The 20508-nt window shown below is 46.1% G+C and overlaps 1 protein-coding gene across 6 annotated transcripts in view; it reads right to left on the reverse strand.

The window, feature by feature from the left end:
• TNS1 (tensin 1) overlaps positions 1-20508 on the reverse strand; it is an 805414-nt gene that overhangs the window by 386922 nt on the left and 397984 nt on the right. Inside the window, exon 1 of one of the 6 annotated variants that reach the window (XM_082260252.1) lies at positions 15898-16019. The exons of the other annotated variants lie outside the window; for them this stretch is intronic. The gene's annotated coding sequence lies outside the window, so the exon portion shown is untranslated. Of the gene's footprint in view, positions 1-15897; positions 16020-20508 lie in introns of those variants that run through there. 6 annotated transcript variants of the gene reach the window in all.

Below are 20508 nucleotides of genomic sequence, written 5' to 3' on the forward strand. Positions count from 1 at the left end.
CCCATGTTTGGCAGGGTATCCTGGGACTTGTAGTCCCCCCAACCTCTGTAATGATGTAAGCTGCTGTCCTTGTATATAGGAGAGGTTTTTGTCTTCCATAAATCACGCCATAATACACGAAGGATGAAAAACGTTGTTATTGTTGGAGGATGTGGAATAGCGGGTTCCTCCAGCAGGAAGAATCCCAATAAAAGAGACAAGTTACAACAAAGAATCAGATAACAGGAATGTTCTCATGCTGCGGTATGAGCGGGAGCTTAAAGGTGCACTCCAAGCACAATATCACATGTTACAGTGTATCCAAACACAGCCCTGGCCGAAATGTTTGAGAATGGCAAAAATATTAAATTTCACAAAGACTGCTGCCTGTTTTATGATGGTGATTTCCATATACTGCAGAATGTTATGACGAGTGATCGGATGAATTGCAATTAATTGCAAAGTCCCTCTTTGCCATGAAAATGAAATGAATCCCATAAAAAAACCTTTGCACCGCATTTGTGAAGAAGGCTTCTGGGCACCCAAGAAGGTCCAGCAAGCGCCGGGACTGTCTCCTACAGATGATTTTGCTGCGGGATTGGGGCACCACCAGTGCAGAGTTTGCTCAGAAATGGCAGCAGGCAGGTATGAGGGCATCTGCAGCGAGGAGATTTTGGGAGGATGGCCTGGTGTCAAGAAGGGCAGCAAAGAAGCCACTTCTCTCCAGGAAAAACCTCAGGGACAGACTGATATTCTGCAAAAGTTACAGGGATCGGACTGCTGAGGACTGGGGTAAAGTCATTTTCTCTGATGAATCCCCTTTCCCACTGTTTGGGGTAGGGCTTTTTTTCAGCGGGAACGCGAGGGAACGCAGTTCCGGCACCTCTAGCACTGAATGTATGCCATGGCAAGAGGTGCTAGAGGGTCTACTGATGCTGGATCTATTGATGCTGGAGGGGATCTATTTTTGGATATTGTTGCTGGTGGGAGGATCTTTTGATACTGTGGGTTAATTGTTGCTGGAAGGGATCTACTGTTTGGGGAGGGGGTCTACTGTTGCTGGCTGATAGAGAGTATTGATGCTGGCTGCTGGGAGATCTTTTTCTGCTGCTGGGGGTCTATTGCTGCTGGGGGGGGGGGGGTATATTGCTGCTGGCTGTGGGGGATCAATTTTATTGCTTTTCTTGTTATCATAACCAAATTCCATACATTCCACTACAAAATTATACTTGGCTCTATATTCTCTAAAAGGGGCTGTACTGGAAGCTGGGTAGGGGGTGGACCCAAGTGTCGGTGCTCAGAGGTGGATAGGGGTGGAACCAAGGGTTAGTGCTTGAAGGTGGGTAGGGGGCGGAGACACAAAGTAAGGGGAGTTCCTGCACCTTTTCTCTGAGAAAAAAAAGCCCTGGTTTGGGGCATCTGGAAAAAACCTTGTCTAGAGAAGAAAAGGTGAGCGCTACCATCAGTCCTGTGTCATGACAACAAGTAAAGCATCCAGAGACCATTCATATGTGGGGCCGCTTCTCAGCCAAGGGAGTGGGCTCACTCACAACACCGCCATGAATAAAGAATGGTACAAAAACATCCTCCTCCGAGACCAACTTCTCCCAACCATCCAAGAACATTTTGGTGAGGAACAATGACTTTTCCAGCATGATGGATCCCCTTGCCATAAGGCAAAAGTGATAACCAAGTGGCTTGGGGAACAAAACATGGAAATGTTGGGTCCATGGCCAGGAAACTCCCCAGACCTTAATCCTATTGAGAATTTGTGGTCAATCCTCAAGAGGCGGGTGAACAAAAAAAAAAAAAAAAAAAAAACCCAACAAATTCTGACAAACTACCAAGCATGGATTATGCAAGAATGGATCGCCATCAGTCAGGATGTGGCCCAGAAGAGGATGGACAGCATGCCAGGAGGAATCGCAGAGGTCTTGTAAAAGAAGAGTCAACATTGCAAATATTGACTCTTTGCATAAACGTCCATAAAAGCCTTTGACACTCATGAAATGCTTGTAATTATACTCCAGTATGAGTATACCATAGGAACATCATACAAAAAGATCCAAGTCCCGGTTCATTCTCAAAAAAAAAAAAAAAAAAAATTAAAAATAAAAAAAAACAACATTTTAGGCCAATTTGTTTTCTGCTACATATTTTCGTATCTTCATATAAATGGCAATAAGCGTATTTTGATTGGTTTGTGCAAAAGTTATCGCGTCTACTAACTACGGGAAAGATATATGTCATTTTTATTTTATTTTTATTTTTTTTTACTAGTAAAGGCGGCGATCAGCAATTTTGTAGCGGGACTGCGACATTGCAGCGGACAGATCGGACCCCCAACTGACATTTTTGGGGAGACCAGTGACATTACTACAGTAATCAGTGCTAAAAATATGCACTGTTACTTTAAAAATTACACTGGCAGGGAAGGGGTTAACATTGTGGCTGATCAAGGGGTTAGATGTGAGCCTAGGGGAGTGCTTCTAACTGTGGGGGGGGGGCGTGGCTTGTGAAATGACCATAGAGACATGTAATCCTATATAAAAGGATCACAGGTGCTCTGTGATCATTCCAGGGAGAAGAACGGTCGGCTGTGTTTACAACAGCTGACCGTCTTTCTCTCTCAGCGGGGAGCGATTGCGGGTGTCAGGGGGCAATCGGAGCTGCCTGACACACGCATCGGTTTCTCCACTGCCAAGTGGGGGTGGGAGTGCGCCGGCAGCAGCGCACGCTCGCCCCCTGGCTCCCTGCTTGGGACCTTGCGCAGGACAGCCACATTGCCGCAGTATATAGGCAGCGGCCGGTCGGGAACCGGTTAAGTTGCAACAACAGCAGATGGGGTGTTCCCTCCTCCCAGACAGACAATGCTGCTGTCCAAAGGTGCCCCATGTGCTCCTTCATCCAGAGTGGGGGGGCACTCAAATACAAGAGGTGTGTTACTGGCCAGATCATCAGGTGAAAACAGAGGGAAAAAAAGCCTAAAAAGAAAACGCATGCAGCCACCACCTCTAATGATTGGTAAGCTGCAATATATTACATTTGTTGGTTTTAATACCACTTTAAAAGTAAAATGCTGAATGTTCGCTAGCGACAAAATTACAGCGTTCCTCGCATGCCCCCCCCTTTTTGTGCACATGCAGAATCCATCCAATCTGTAAATCATGAGTCGCTCCAATCTGGAAAACTCAGCAGGGGGGGGGGGGTGCAGGTTGGGAGTCTCATTTACATGGGACATATGGGTTGCATCGCTTTTAGCGTGTCTCCTCGCCATTTTTCACCCGATAAAGTGGGCTGAGAAAACCGCCCGGCTCAGCTAATGTAAACAGTCTGCGGGAATTTACATTTCATTACATTGATACGGAGCGTCAGCCTGCAGCGGGAAGAGCTGGATTTTAATGTACCCGCCGACAGAGGACGGGGATCTGTCTTCCATCAACAATTTGCCGGGCAGACAAGACTGCGCTCAGATGACGTCACCGAGTTCCCGGCATCCAGCACCGCCATACACAGCGGACACTGGAAGATACGGCATGTACGGCATGTCCGAGATTTAACCACCTCAATACCGGGCACTTTCACCCCCTTCCTGCCCAGGCCAATTGGCAGCTTTCAGCTTTTCTGCACAGATGATCAGTGCCCCGATTACCTCCTATACAGGTCTCCCCTGTAAGGAGATGCTAACAATCGCCTCTCCTCACACTCTGTCAATTACCGACACTTCTGTGTTTACATGTGATTGGCTGTGATTGGACACAGCTGATCACATGGGTAAAGAGCCTCACACGCATATGAACTTTAATGGCATCCCAGTCTTAGGGCCCTTTCACACAGGCGGATCATTCAGATCCGCCTGTCCGTTTTTTTGGTGGTTCTGAATGGTCCCCCCATGTATCCTTATGGGGCATCGGATGGCAGCGGAGACATGTCCGCTGACATCCGATCTGTCAAATCTGGACAGATGGAAACCCTATTTCCCATCCGACCAGCGGATCGGATGGGATCGGATGAGAGCGGACTGACGGCCCGTTCCCATCCGATTCCCCCATAGAGATGCATGGGGAACTGACAGCTGTGTCTCCGCATACAGTGCGGAGAACAGCTGTCATCCTCCTGCTCAGCGGGGGATCGGCGGATCGATCCCTCGCTGAGATAAACGGAGTCCGCCCAACGGACAGGCTGTGTGAAAGAGCCCTTAGTCCGTAGGGTTCAATATTGAGATGGCCCACCCTTTGCGGCTATAACAGCTTCAACTCTTCTGGGAAGGCTGCCCACAAGGTTTAGGAGTGTGTCTATGGGAATGTTTGACCATTCTTCCAGAAGTGCATTTGTGAGGTCAGACACTGATGAACGAGAAGATCTGGCTCGCAATCTCTGTTCTAATTTATCCTAAAGGTGTTATATGGGGTTGAGGTCAGGACTGTGTGCAGGCCAGTCAATTTCCTCCACCCCAAACTCGCTCATCCATGTCTTTATGGACCTTGTTTTGTGCAGTGGTGCGCAGTCATGTTGGAACAGGAAGGAGTCATCCCCAAACTGTTCCCACAAAGTTGGGAGCATGAAATTGTCCAAAATGTCTTGGTGTGCTTTATCGATCATCTTGGATACATTAAGCCTACCCATATATGGTTCAAATCTAAATCTGGTCCCTGCTGAACCAGTCGAGATTAGAACAGTCTACGGCCGCCTCGAGAAGAGATTTCCCCTCGCTTCGGAAGATTTCCTCTAACTTTCTGTTGCATCTCTAGGCCGGAACGTGAAGGGAGTTTCCCCTCATGGGGAGTACAAGCAGCCACTATTGTCCAGGGATGGTCTACTGTTGTCACCATTAGGCAGTCAGTCCACAGCAATAATTGCCCAGGCATGGGCCACCATCAGGCAGTAAGTCTAGAGCAATGATTGCCTAAACATGGTCTACCTTTGTCACCATCAGGCAGTCAGTCCAGAGCATTGATTGTCCAGGCATGGTCCACCATTGTCACCATTAGGCAGTCAGTCCTGAGCAATGATTGCCCAGGCATAGTCTACTGTTTTCATCATCAGGCAGTCAATCCAGAGCAATTATGGCTCAGGCATGGTCCACCATTGTCACTATCGGGCAGTCAGTACAAAACATTGATTGCCCAGGCATGGTCCAACATTGTCACCCTACAGGCATGGACATGGCGGAACCCAACAGAAATCAATCACACCAATCTATCGCCTTGCCTTAGAAATCTTTTTGGCATGCTGATGAATTAAACAGCAAATCAATACAGTCCTTTGAAAAATATTACATAGTCCAACATGTCTAAACCTCATGTCAGCACACAAGAACTACATGGGCATGGTGTGAATAGGCCCTCCACAGCAATAATTGCCCAGGCATGGGCCACCATCAGGCAGTAAGTCTAGAGCAATGATTGCCTAAACATGGTCTACCTTTGTCACCATCAGGCAGTCAGTCCAGAGCATTGATTGTCCAGGCATGGTCCACCATTGTCACCATTAGGCAGTCAGTCCTGAGCAATGATTGCCCAGGCATAGTCTACTGTTTTCATCATCAGGCAGTCAATCCAGAGCAATTATGGCCCAGGCATGGTCCACCATTGTCACTATCGGGCAGTCAGTACAAAACATTGATTGCCCAGGCATGGTCCACCATTGTCACTATCGGGCAGTCAGTACAAAACATTGATTGCCCAGGCATGGTCCAACATTGTCACCCTACAGGCATGGACATGGCGGAACCCAACAGAAATCAATCACACCAATCTATCGCCTTGCCTTAGAAATCTTTTTGGCATGCTGATGAATTAACCAGCAAATCAATACAGTCCTTTGAAAAATATTACATAGTCCAACATGTCTAAACCTCATGTCAGCACACAAAAACTACATGGGCATGGTGTGAATAGGCCCTTTATCTTCATGGACCTCATGTACAGACACACACACACCAGAAAGAAACCAGAACCCCCAGTGGGAACCCACATAAACACAGGACCAACATACAAATTCTTCAACCTGTGAACCTTGCACCTAAAGGTCACCATGCTAACCACTGAGCCACTTTGCTGCCCACACATTTTAATCTATATGGAGTTACATGTCTTCTCCGCAACCAGATAAGGAGCCTTTTAGACTTGACGGGGCAAGTTGAAGGAACTCCATTTTTTCGTTGACTGATTTGCTATGTTTGCACAGTTGAAGAACTTCTTTATAAAAACATTACCATACCCAATAATGCAACACGTCGTAAAAAGTAACCGAGCCAGAGAACCGCTGATGTATTTGGAGTCGCTAATGCAAACAAAGTACCGTATAGACGTGTGCCAAAGAGCAATTAAACTATCTCTGAACGCACCACTCGACAAGTGACATGCCAGAAGGAACACAAAGGGCATTATCCTATAGACAGGTAATTTTTTGATAGGTTATCGAGAAAGCATTTTGGTACGTACACGGAGTTTTAAGTTACCTAATCAAATAGCTCAGATAAGGAGGGCTAAGCGAGTCATGTTCATTTTTAATTTTATCGAGTAAACAAGAATCCATACATCTGGCGACAAGAGCTATAAATTCCACGGAGGGCAGTCTGGAAAAACCAAGTTCAAAAAGATTAATGAGGAACAATTTGTTTTCATAAGTATTCGCCGTCAATACTCCGGCTATATTTGGCAACTGTCATTTTTTAAGACTTCTCCACAAAGGCTTCTTTCTTTAGGAGTAAGACGAGGAGTTCTGTTTCTAGGTAGATTATTAAATGGGTCAGGGTTATTTTAATAAAGTTTACAGAAAAACCAAGATTAGAAACAGAAATACACTTTTCTTCTACAATTTGTTTTTGATTATAAATATTCTGTTAGTTTTACAATAGGTTTTTGAGGCAACACATCTACTATTCCAGCCATTCCCAACCAGGGTTCTGTGGAAGGCCAGGGTTCCTTGGGCTGTGGTATGGTGACCTTCCATTTTATGGTGCCTGCAGAGGCTGTGACAGAAGGCTGTGACGGAACGGAAGACCACAAGTACAGTGTGGGTCTGAGGTTCCGTTACAAAGGCCATTAACACTTGGCAAGCCAGCAGCATAACACCAATTCTAGTATTTGTTTAGCTGTCTGTAAGGATTGAAGTATTCCTACTGACCACCAATGTAAGGGGCCATTGACTCCTAATTAACTAGGACAAGCTATAGCAGCCTTTTCCACCCAGGGTTCCTTCAAATGTTGCTTTGGGTTCTCTAAGCTGTGTATTGTTGACCTTCCATTTGTTGGTGCCTGCATACTTCAGGAACCATCAACACTTGGCAAACCAGCAGCATGACACCAATTATCTTTATTAGATGTCGGAGGGTTTCATATTCCTACTGACCACCGATGTAAGGGGCCATTGAATCCTGATCAACTGGGACACACTATAGCAGCCATTCTCAATCAGGATTCCTTCAAGAACTGCTTGGGGTTCTTTGAGCTGTGGCTGGTTGAACTTCCATTTTATGGTACCTGCATACTTCTACGACCATCAACATCTTGGTAAGTCAGAAGCATGGCACCTATTACAGCATATTTTTAACCGGTTGCCGACCGCCGCACGACTATTTACTGCGGCGGTCAGCCCCGGCCAGGCAAAGTGACGTAGATCTACGTCACTTGCCTGTCACTTCTTTGTGAGCCAATAGCGGGCGAGCCGCCGCGGCTCGTTCACAGGGAAATCAGTGCGTGTGACCGGCGGACCCGATGTCCACCGGTCACTCGCAGATCATCGGTGCAGAGGGAGAAAGTCAGGCGGCTGATGTAAACAAGCCGCCTGTCATTCTCCCCTGTGTAGAAACAGTGATCATACGGTTCTACTATGTAGGACCATTGATCACTGTTCCTACACTAGTAGCCACAGCCAATCACAGTAAAAAGCATGCCCCTAGGGACACACTTAACCCCTCCCTCCCCAATAAAGTTAACCCCTTCCCTGCCAGTGTCATTTTGCAGTAACAGTGTATATGTATAGCACTGATTACTGCAGTAATGTCACTGGTAACCCCAAAAGTGTAAAAAATGTCAGTCAAGGGTCCGATCTGTCCGCCGCAATGTCGCAGTCCCGCAAAAAAAAATAAAAATAAATAAAAATCGCAGATCGCCGCTATTACGCGTTAAAAAAAAAACACCAAAAATGACAGAAATCTTTCCCTTAGTAAACGCAATAGCTTTTGCGTAAACCAATCAAAATACGCTTTTTGCAATTTTTTTTACCAAACATATGTAGCAGAAAACAAATTGGCCAAAAATGTTAAAAAATTTAGATTTTTACTTTTTTTGGGGGGAATTTCATATAAAAAAATGTGAAAAATATTGTTATTTTTGCTAAATTTACGCTCTTTTTTTGTTTATAGCGCAAAAAGTAAAAATCGCACAGGTGATCAAATACCACCAAAAGAAAGCTCTATTTGTGGGGAAAAAAGGACGTCAAATTCGTTTAGGTACAGCGTCGCACGATCGTGCAATTGTCCGTTAAAGTCACGCAGTAAAAAAATTGCAAAAAACCCCCTGGTCAGGAAGGGGGTAAAATCTTCCGGGGCTTAAGTGGTTAACAGGGCCTTGAAGCAACGCAGTGCCAAAAAGCAAAAGATGGCCTGGTTATGAAGGGGGCGTGGTTACATTTTCAAGAGGGCAAGTGGTGTGTCTGACCTTGGCAGAGAGACCACTGCTTCTGCATGGGAAGAGTCCTTTTTTGCAGCATGCTGGCAGGAGATAGTCTTTTCTACTCAGGATGTGGCTGCTTTCTAAAGAAAAGACTTTGCACGCTTTTTGTTTTGAGGCACGCTTTTTGTTTTGAGGCCCCTAGCATGTATTTGGAGGATATAAACTGAAAGCTTAGTTGGGGGTTTAACTCAATAATGCGGCGATACCTACAGGCAAATTCCCAGTGAGAAATGATTGGTCGCTTGCACTTTACCTAAGCGAAGAGGCGTGGGAGATTTCTACATTAGGGCTTTAGCAAAACAGATGCCGACAAGCATTTTCCAAAACAAAATGCATCACGACTGAGCAATTTATCTAATCCCGCTTTCATTCTGGCCGAACTCATAACAGTAACATGCTTAAATTATTTCCCAAAGACCCCAACCCGAGCAACAATAACAGCGATTTCCTGCACTCATTAGCGTCCACTTTCCAAGGAGCCCAGATACCCTCCCATTTCGCTCCGCGCTCTTTATTTTTTTTTTTTGCCTAGCATAATTCCCAGATGTTCGGAAATGTTTTTGTAATGTTTTTGACATTAGCAAAAAAACAAGAGAGCAAAACATGCCGGGACCAACAGCCGTGTTTTCTGTCACGGGACGCACATAAAACATCAAATGTGACACGAAAACACATACCTGGGCACACGCCAAACAAGCGTCTGACATGTAAGCACATAACCTCCTCTTCTGGCTGGCTACAGATCAGGAGATAGACGGGTCTGCATTCCTGGCGGAGGGTACAAAGCTATAGTTAAGCAAATGAGTTTAGAAATGCAGAAGTGGCTCAAAGAGGAAAAACACGACTTAGGATTCCAGGAATGACAAGCATTCAGCCCTCCCTCCTGATCTTATCAATAACCAGCTATACCATAAGAATTATTAATGGACGCATCGGGCCGGTTCTGGTCCGGTACACATTTCTGGGTGGATGCAGAGGTGGGCGTTATATTATTCCTCGCTAAAATTGGATTTTGTATTGACAAACACCCCACCTGGCTTCTTAGAACCCTTGGCCTTTCTTGGCCCTTCATATCGTCACTAGGCCCCACAGGAGCTTACATTCTAATGCAAGGCTTTCTCAGTCATTACCTCTGAAATCATTTTCCAGTCTTATGGAAGCCACTTGCTAATAAATGTTTATCTCCGCTTCACGGGACTTTATCAGTACAGAAACTCATAGATATAAGAATAAATGGTGCAGTAACACAGACCATGAAAACTACAGTGTTCTCTCACAGTGTAAAAGTACCTGCTTACATTGGTGGTCAGTGTTGTGCCCCCTTACATGGGCAGTCCGTGTAGTGCCCCCTTACATTGGCAGTAGTCCGTGTAGTGCCCCCTTACATTGGCAGTAGTCCGTGTAGTGCCCCCTTACATTGGCAGTAGTCCGTGTAGTGCCCCCTTACATTGGCAGTCAGTGTAGTGCCCCCTTACATGGGCAGTCAGTGTAGTGCCCACCTACATTGGTGCTCAGTGTAGTGCCCCCTTACATTGGTAGTCAGTGTAGTGCCCCCTACATTGGCAGTCAGTGTAGTGCCCCCTTACATTGGCAGTCAGTGTAGTGCCCCCTACATTGGCAGTCAGTGTAGTGCCCCCTACATTGGCAGTCAGTGTAGTGCCCCCTTACATTGGCAGTCATTGTAGTGCCCCCTTACATGGGCAGTCATTGTAGTGCCCCCTTACATGGGCAGTCAGTGTAGTGCCCCTTTACATGGGCTGTCAGTAAAGTGCCCCCTTACATGGGCTGTCAGTAAAGTGCCTCCTTACATGGGCAGTCAGTAAAGTGCCCCCTACATTGTTGGTCAGTGTAGTCCCCCCTTATATTAGTAGTAGTCCGTGTGGTGCCCCCTTACATGTCCGGTCAGTGTAGTGCCCACCTACATTGGTGTTCAGTGTAGCGCCCCCTTACATTGGTGGTCAGAGTACAGCTTCCTTGCACTGGTGGTCAGTTTAGAACCCCACTACATTGGTGGTCAGTGTAATGCTCCCCTACATTGGTGATCAGTGTAGTTCCCCCATAAATTAGTGGTCAGTGTAGTGCCCTCATACATTGGAAGTCAGTGTAGTGCCCTCATACATTGGAAGTCAGTGAAGTGCCCTCATACATTGGAAGTCAGTGTAGTGCCCTCATACATTGGAAGTCAGTGTAGTGCCCTCATACATTGGAAGTCAGTGTAGTGCCCTCATACATTGATTGTCAGGGTAGTGCCCCCATACATTGGTAGTCATACATTTGGTGGACAAATCGGACACTAAGTGACACTTTTTGGGGACCAGTGACACTAATACAGTGATAAGTGCTAAGAATATTCACTGTCACTCTTCATGACACTGGCTGTGATGGCATTAACATCAGGGAGTGCTTACTCACTGCGGGGGAGGTGCTTGTACTGTGGGAAGGCAGAGATCCGTGCATTAGAAGCTCCAACAAGTCAGATAAAGCCAAAGGGGTCCTCCTCAGCCAAACTGTCCCTGACCTTCTCCTTTCATTCAATGGATTTTAGTTCTATCAGTCATGGAGGGTCAGCATCACATGTGTGTGTTACCTACAGTGCTCAGCACGCATACACAGTCTGCCTAGGAATGGCCACTTCTCCACACTGACATCCAGGAAACAGCAGACCCCCATTGTTGGTGTCATTGGGACGAATGGTTGCCCCATTATTGGTGTCATTGGGAGGAATGGTGCCCCATTGTTGGTGTCATTGGGAGGAATGGTGCCCCATTGTTGGTGTCATTGCGAGGAATGGTGCCCCATTGTTGGTGTCATTGCGAGGAATGGTGCCCCATTGTTGGTGTCAATGCGAGGAATGGTGCCCCATTGTTGGTGTCAATGCGAGGAATGGTGCCCCATTGTTGGTGTCAATGCGAGGAATGGTGCCCCATTGTTGGTGTCAATGCGAGGAATGGTGCCCCATTGTTGGTGTCAATGCGAGGAATGGTGCCCCATTGTTGGTGTCATTGCGAGGAATGGTGCCCCATTGTTGGTGTCATTGCGAGGAATGGTGCCCCATTGTTGGTGTCATTGCGAGGAATGGTGCCCCATTGTTGGTGTCATTGCGAGGAATGGTGCCCCATTGTTGGTGTCATTGCGAGGAATGGTGCCCCATTGTTGGTGTCATTGCGAGGAATGGTGCCCCATTGTTGGTGTCATTGCGAGGAATGGTGCCCCATTGTTGGTGTCAATGCGAGGAATGGTGCCCCATTGTTGGTGTCAATGCGAGGAATTGTGCTCAATAGTTGGTGTCAATGCGAGGAATGGTGCCCCATTGTTGGTGTCAATGCGAGGAATGGTGCCCCATTGTTGGTGTCAATGCGAGGAATGGTGCCCCATTGTTGGTGTCAATGCGAGGAATGGTGCCCCATTGTTGGTGTCAATGCGAGGAATGGTGCTCAATAGTTGGTGTCAATGGGAGGAATGGTGCCCCATTGTTGGTGTCATTGGGAGAAATGGTGCCCCATTGTTGGTGTCATTGGGAGGAATGGTGCCCCATTGTTGGTGTCATTGGGAGGAATTGTGCTCCATTGTTGGTGTCATTGGGAGGAATTGTGCTCCATTGTTGGTGTCATTGGGAGGAATTGTGCTCCATTGTTGGTGTAATTGGGGGCAATCATGCCCCATTATTGGTATCAGTGGAAGAAATTGTGCCGGATAGAAGCAAGCAAAGGGCGGCATCCGGCCCCCGGGCCACAGAGACCACTGCCCTAGACTTTAGATAGCATGAAATCTCTCAGAAGCAGTTTTATCTTTTTTCTTTTTTAAATGGTAGCAGAAAAAACGGGGGGAACTTTGTTACCCAGCATAGGGTTGTCCTGCGATGCTGTGATGTCTCCTATACCTATTTACTGCACATGTTAATGACAGGTCCACTTTAGGAACCAAGGGAACATACTTCTACCGATAGGTCATAAATGTTTAGTGAATTGCCGCAAATTTAAAGGCAACACAGCCACCTGGCATCCTGGATTTGTCTGTCCCTGATATTACTACTGTTATTAGATGTACATCCGATTCTCATCCTTGTACAATGTCTTCTGCTCTGAGACAAGTGATCGTTATACAATGCTGGGACACATGAACCTGTCATCTATATTCCATAAAGCAGCCTGAGAGATGTTAAATGCCATCTGACAGTAGCGCCAGATAACGGTTACTTGGGTGTGACAACATGGCAAAGATCAGCACACGAGGGGTTGTATGGGTGGATGGTCTGCCCCCAGGAAAGGTGGGATGGGAGACAACCCCTTCCCATAAGAATAAAGATTTGTATGAAATATCAACTTGCATAAGCCACCCCAAAACCCAGAATTAAAGATACTCATTCAGAACTTGTTCCTTAACAGGATAGCAGACAGGTTATAGGTTTTTAGTCTTAAACAGAATTGTTGATCATAATCGAACTAAAAGGTATCCGGCTTAGGGGTTCCCACTTGTTAGATGCATTATGCTAACCATGTCACAGTTAAAAACCCCAAGTGTCAATATGCTAATCTGCTGAATCCCTAATGTCCACAACTACTGACACTTGGGGTTCACATCTATGACAAACTGACAGTCACACTTCACATGTATGGCACCCTTACACTTGAGGTCCACAACTAGGACACAATGACACTGAGGTGCACAACACATTTGGGATCCACAATTATGGCACACTGACACTTGGGCTCCACATCTATGGCACACTGACGCTTAAGGTTCACAACCATGGCACACTGACGCTTGAGGTTCACAACCATGGCACACTGACGCTTGAGGTTCACAACCATGGCACACTGACGCTTGAGGTTCACAACCATGGCACACTGACGCTTGAGGTTCACAACCATGGCACACTGACGCTTGAGGTTCACAACCATGGATCATGGACACTTGACAGTCCATAGCTATGGCACACTGATGCTTCAGGTCAACAACTATGGCACACTGAAAATTCCTGTTCATATCTATGGCACACTGAGAATTCGCGTTCAGATCTATGGCACACTGAGAATTCGTGTTCATATCTATAGGATCTTGCCACTTGGGGTTCACAACTATGGCACACTGACACTTGGGGTTCACAACTATGGCACACTGACACTTGGGGTTCACAACTATGGCACACTGACACTTAGGGTCCATAATTTTGACACACTAACACTTGGGGGTCCACAACTATGGCATGCTAACACTTAGGGTCCACCACTATGAGATTCTGAAACTTGGGTTCCACAACTATTACATGTTGAAACTTGGGGTCCACAATTAGGACATGCTGACTCTTGGGGTCTACCACCATAGAACGCAGACACTTGAGGTCCACAACTATGACACACAAGGTTTACATCTATTGCACACCAACACTTAGGAACCACAATTTTGGCACATTGACACTTAAGGGCCACAACCATGGAGCATTGGCACTTGGGGTTCATATCTATGACATACTTACATTTGGAGGAGCATTGACACTTGGGGTTCATATCTATGACATACTTACATTTGGAGGAGCATTGACACTTGGGGTTCATATCTATGGCATACTTACATTTGGAGGAGCATTGACACTTGGGGTTCATATCTATGGCATACTTACATTTGGGGGAGCATTGACACTTGGGGTTCATATCTATGACATACTTACATTTGGGGGAGCATTGACACTTGGGGTTCATATCTATGACATACTTACATTTGGGGGTTCAAAACTCTGGGACACAGACACTTGGTCACAATTATGGCACATGAGGCTCTGGGTTCACACCTATGGTGCACACTTGGGGTCCACAACTAGAACACACATATTCTGAGATATTCACAGCCATGACTATTTAACACTTAGGGTCCATATCTACAACACCCAGATACTCAACACACTGACATTTTGCGATCCAGAATAATACACTTGGATGGGGATTTAAAAAAAAACAGTTTAACATTAGGGATTCCACCGCAGCCAGGCATGTCACACAGTCAGCTGGCCACAACCTCTTTTAGAATCCCAAAACAATGTCAAAGTGCCTCCAGGCAGATCAATGACACACGGCGGCAGCTGAGGACCAATAAGCTCAAAAAGATGTGTGCCCCCTGCCCCCCTCTCTCCCGCTACTGCTGAACTACAAGCACCAGCATCACATTTTTTTTTAGAGAACATACCAAGACATAAAATTGATAAAGCTCTAAAGTAACTCCATCTAGAAGACCATAACTATAACAAGATCATCAATACCTTCACATAAAAGGCTAATCAGTGACAGCAATTTGTAGGAGTCTACCTGCGAAAAAATCAATGTTTACCCAAACACTGCAACATGTCGTACATAAGAATACATTTTTGACAACGTCACCAGCTAAGATTTCAACAGGAATCCAATTTTGGCAAAAACATGCATAATATTTATTCATAACATAAAAGATTGGTGTTTAGGAAAAACAGTAATGGAATAATTACCATAAAGTTTCCAAAAATTTTACATAAAATTTCCCAAAAATTTACGTAAATTTACATAAAATTGCCGTCATAATTGACCTTTAACCCATTGTGTTAGAGATTCTCTTCGGAATAGAATTTTGGCAAAAACACGCATAATATTTATTCATAACATAAAAGATTGGTGTTTAGGAAAAACAATAATGGAGCAATTATAAAATTTCCAAAAAACACTCCATAAAATTTCCAAAAATTTTACATAAAATTTCCAAAAAATGTACGTAAATTTGCATAAAATTGCCGTCATAATTGAGCTTTAACCCATTGTGTTAGAAAGCCTCTTCGGAATAGAATTTTGGCAAAAACACGCATAATATTAATTCATAACATAAAAGATTGGTGTTTAGGAAAAACAGTAATGGGGTAATTACCATAAAATTTCCAAAAAAAATCCATAAAGTTTCCAAAAATTTTACAAAAAATTTACGTAAATTTACATAAAATTGCCGTCATAATTGAGCTTTAACCCATTATGTTAAAGAGCCTCTTCGGAGAGAGGTAGGGCAAGCTGGAACCTGTAGTTCCCCAAAAGCTGCAGTCGTTAACGTTGGGACAACCAGCAGCTATCCAGCTGTTGCCGAACTACAATTCTCAGCCCTCGCCACCAAAGGCTGGCACGGACAGCCAGGATCCCGCATTCTTCCCATGCGACAGACACTAATTACAGACGGCCACTGCCAACGACCACAAAAGCCACATGATTTGCCCCCCCTTGCAGCTCACCTTACACCTCTGCAACGAAGATCCTTGTGCCGTACCAACCAGGTGCCGCCGTCCCCACTTTTGCAAAATCCAACGCTTATCTGGGCAGCAGGCGGAAAAGAAATAAAAGAAAACAAAACAGCCAATCTACTCTCTCCCCCGCCTTCCTTTTCCCATCTCACCTTGGCGGAGGGGTGAAGAGGGCATGCAGCAAGTGCCAAAAAAAAAGGAGATGCAAAGTGTCCAAAAAGTTGCCACTGACAGCCAAAAAAAGTTTCCAAAGTTGCAAAAAGGTATCAGCGGTGTCATGCAAGCCAGTGAGAGCCGTATTCCTGTGTGTGAGCCGCGTGGGGCTGACTATGGAAAAGCTTGCAAGCTTGAAACACACTGAAGAAGAAGAGGAGGAGGAGGGGGGGGGGATCTTATTACTCCTTATCCATTCGCCTGTATTTTTTATTTTTTTCCCCCTCTTAAGCGCAGCGCACTCCAAGCAAAACACATACACACCCAACAACAACTCCTGGCTGTTTGACTGATTTGTGCAGCCTTAAAGGGCATGGAATCCAAGAGTAGGGAAAAAACATTACAACACTCATGCTGGAGAGAGCAGCAGCAGTAGGATAGGCGAATGGAGGGGGGGAGCTGAGGTCCTGGATCAGGCCAGGTGGGAGGGAGCACAGCTGGGAGAGGTGGAGGGAGAGGAGGGTTCTCTACTTCTGCACATGTTTAAAAATCAAACTGTACATGCAGATGGTTTCCTGTGCCTTAACCCTTGCCGTGCCTGCAAGACGGCAGCGTGGAGCCAACATTTTTTGCTGCGTTGGGGCCAGATGCCCGCTATTAAAGCATGATAACACCACTGCGTTGGGGCCAGATGCCCGCTATTAAAGCATGATAACACCAGCGTGTGTTTTTTAAAAATAGATTTATGCATCGTAAACAGCTAAATGTCCCAAGCGCTCACTCAGATGGGGGGATCTCCAAAGTCTAGAAACAAAAAAAAAAAGTGGCGCAAGCACCTAGTGCATTACCCTTGGACGCTAGTACTTGGGGTGGGCTGTTTCGGCAGTCCTCCCAGAGAACAGGGTTTGCCTGGTTTCGGCCGGGCAGACCATGGAAGTACCTCAGTCCCTATCAGGAGTCTTGCACCCCGGGGGATCAAGGTCAGGGTCCATCTTCTTTGGAGGAAGGATCATTTCGCACACCCTGTGCACTTTTGTGTTCTTCACGTTTGCGTGTGTGCACTTTTTTAGGCACCGGGTGATAGTCTCAGTGTTTTCACACACCACGGGCTTTAAAAATTACCCTTGCTTCTTGGCCTTTTGGCTAAGATCAAGTGTAGTACCTGTTCTTATCAGTGATCTAGTGGGGGCGCTGTGCCTTCATCTGACCTGGCCGAGGTTGGGTGGCGGCTATGCAAACCTGCTGGAGTGATGGGGACCTGGAAGGTTAGTATGGGCAGGAACTGAAACCGGAGTGCCCATAGGTAATTGGGGGCCAGGAGTAAGTTCTCCCTGAGAAAGCTGGAAGGGTCCATAACCTCCTGATTCGAACATTCTACCTTGTCTGGCCATGGGCTGGGAAGGCAGAGAGTCCGCAGTGTCTGTGCCCTCTGGGAGTGGTTGCCCCAGAGGTGCTCTTAGTAACACTTGGGGGTGGGACCCCAATGTGTGACCCGGAACATGGTTACAGCTCCAAACACTTTTTTCTGCACTGAGCCTTTTAGGACCTGGCCTTTTGGCTAAGTTCGGGGGCAATTTTTGTCTACTAGGTCTCAGGGTCTAGGCCAGTGGTGGCGAACCTTGGCACCCCAGATGTTTTGGAACAACATTTCCCATGATGCTCATGCACTCTGCAGTGTAGTTGAGCATCATGGGAAATGTAGTTCCAAAACATCTGGGGTGCCAAGGATCGCCACCACTGGTCTAGGCCAATTCACCATGCACGGCCACTTATTTATTTATTTTCTCCCACGTTTGTCACCTTTCACTTTCTTCTCACTAGGATGGAGGGTGTGAGTACTTGGGCTTAGCCTGAAGTCTAGCGGGAGGATGTGTGGCCTTCTGGTTCCTTCCTCCTCTGTCCCTGGGGGGGGTCTCTCTTCGGGAGAGCCCCTCGACCTAGTATTAGGGTGTGGCTTCGCCTGCCAAGAAGAACGGGGTCTGCCAGGCCTTCTGGCTAGGCAGACCATTGGAAACTCTTTTTCCCTGTCAGGAGCCTTGCACCCCGGGGGATCAGAGTAGAGGTCCTACCCCTTCGGGGTGGTGGAAAAACCCCTAAGTGCACTTTTTAGCGTGTGTTTACATGCACCTTTTTTGTGTTCGCTTATTGGGTTTTTTTTGTTGTAGTTTTTACACCACCGCGGATTTAAAAAAAATAAAATTACCCTTGGATACTTTCTTATGATTTATTGAATGCCAAAAACATACTCACAAACATGAAGATTAAAATGGCATAAAAACAAGTCCACCTCATGTGCAAAGGACAAGTCCCTGTGCTTAGGACCATTGACGTGTTTCGAGAGGCATGCTCCCTTCCTCAGAGCTGGTCCATCATCCTCAAATTTATACTAAAAATGCCAATGTGAATCCCTCCCTCCTGATCACGTGCACTGGGCAGGGCCATAGGGCATCTTTATGGACCAACAATATACACACGGGGACATCTATAGTAATCAACAGCCTTTATACAGATGAAGTAATGAGTTATGTAGGGAGATAGCCAGGGGTCAGAACACGTGATACGGCAAGAGGGACTGGAGGGATGTGGACCCTAAGGGGATGCGGGATTACAGCCAGCATCTTTCAAAGATGATTAGAAGGCAATTCATTGCTGTTTATTATAGATGTCCCCGTGTGTACACGGTTGGTCCATACAGAAGCTCTATGGCCGGATGGCCAGATACCCTAAGAATGGACCATATGATCTGATTGTGGATCTACGCGTTTCGCTCACACTTGTTGAGCTTCTTCAGGATCCAAGTATACATGCATATAGAGAAAACCTTTTTAATGACACAGTATCTGAAATAAATAACCGTACATGTCAATATACACCAAACAATGTACATAATAGAAAAAAACAACACAATTTATTTATAATACACAAGTAACATAGTAAAATCACGCAATTAGAATGGCGGGACGCCTGTCCCCCAAAAGGAGTTCTTGTACTTTTTTTTTGGGCGACAAGTATCCCGCGATTCTGTTTGCGCAATTTTACCGCGATTCATCGGGCGACATTCATGGCAAAATCGTGCCGCATTTGGGGTGCCATTGCAAGTCACGGGAATCCCACGGCTTGCAGTAGTTCGGGATCGCGGGCATAATCACGGCAATTCTGCCTGCGATCTGAGACACCTATATGTGAATGGAGCCTAAAATTTTTTTTTTTTCAAACCTTTGAAAAAAAAAAAAAAATGCCAAAACCGCTCCGGCAGTGAAAGGGTTAAAAAGCTTCTTTCGCAGAACAATGAGCTGACAGCGGAGGTATGTAAATGTCAGATGGATCATTTTCTGGGCTGACATGGATACTTTCACATACATTCTTGTGAATACTATGGAAGCCGTTTCCCATGGAGGTCGCTACTGATTTTGTCATCCTTTACCAGCGAATGGCGGCGATCTCACCAACATTCCAGATCTCCAGCGTTCCTCTGAAGAGAGGACAGGAAGTATTTCACCTGGAGAGGGAGATGGTCGGCAGCCAGGAATGGTGCGTTCCCCTGCCTCCCGAGCCTGGAATGTTTTTTTCCACAAATCAGTGCCAATTATTCTGTCTTCATCATCTACCAAGCCAGGTAAGGAGCCAAGCAGTGTGCAAGACAAGACTACACAAGACTTCTACTAGGGATGGGGCCACACATTGTGGATGGATCACCGTCCTGTGATCTTCCTTTAAGTTCTGTATCATACAGATTTTCTTTATTATGGGCAGGACAGAGGAACAGTAAAGCACAATCACTGTACATCATTAGTAAGCAGAGCCGACATATCTAATCTACCACCATGTCAGATCCCATGAACTTCTATATAAGCAAAGCTTTACCACAATAAAGTGGACCTTCGGTCATTTTTTTCATCTTTCCATCCATTAACTCATCTGCCCTTGTTGTTTTAGCTTTGCATAGTAAACCATTTGTTTTTTCTGCTAGTAAATACCTTATACAGCCCTCTTCCTCTAACCTAGGCTAATGACATCATGTACAGCTCTCTCTCTCACTCACTCTTGTGAGAGTTCGCCAGCAATGGAGGAGGGATGAGTCAAAGGAGAGCCAAGGGGAGCTGCAGAGATGGAAGGGGCTGGATGAGGGTGGAGATAACAGGAGACTGCAGCGATCCATGATTATCAAGAGAAAAGAGGAGAGAGAGAAAAGGAGAGAGAGAGAGAGAGAGAGAGAGAGAGAGAGAGAGAGAGAGAGGAGAGAGAGAGAGAGAGAGAGAGAGGAGAGAGAGAGAGAGAGAGAGAGAGAGAGAGAGAGGAGAGAGAGAGAGAGGAGAGAGAGAGAGAGGAGAGAGAGAGAGAGAGGAGAGAGGAGAGAGCGCGAGAGAGCGAGAGAGAGAGGAGAGAGGAGGAAGAGGAGAGAGAGAGAGAGAGAGAGAGAGAGAGAGAGAGAGAGAGAGCGAGAGAGGA

This window comes from Pelophylax lessonae (assembly GCF_965119305.1).
Source record: "Pelophylax lessonae genome assembly, chromosome: 6".
Taxonomy (NCBI): domain Eukaryota; kingdom Metazoa; phylum Chordata; class Amphibia; order Anura; family Ranidae; genus Pelophylax; species Pelophylax lessonae.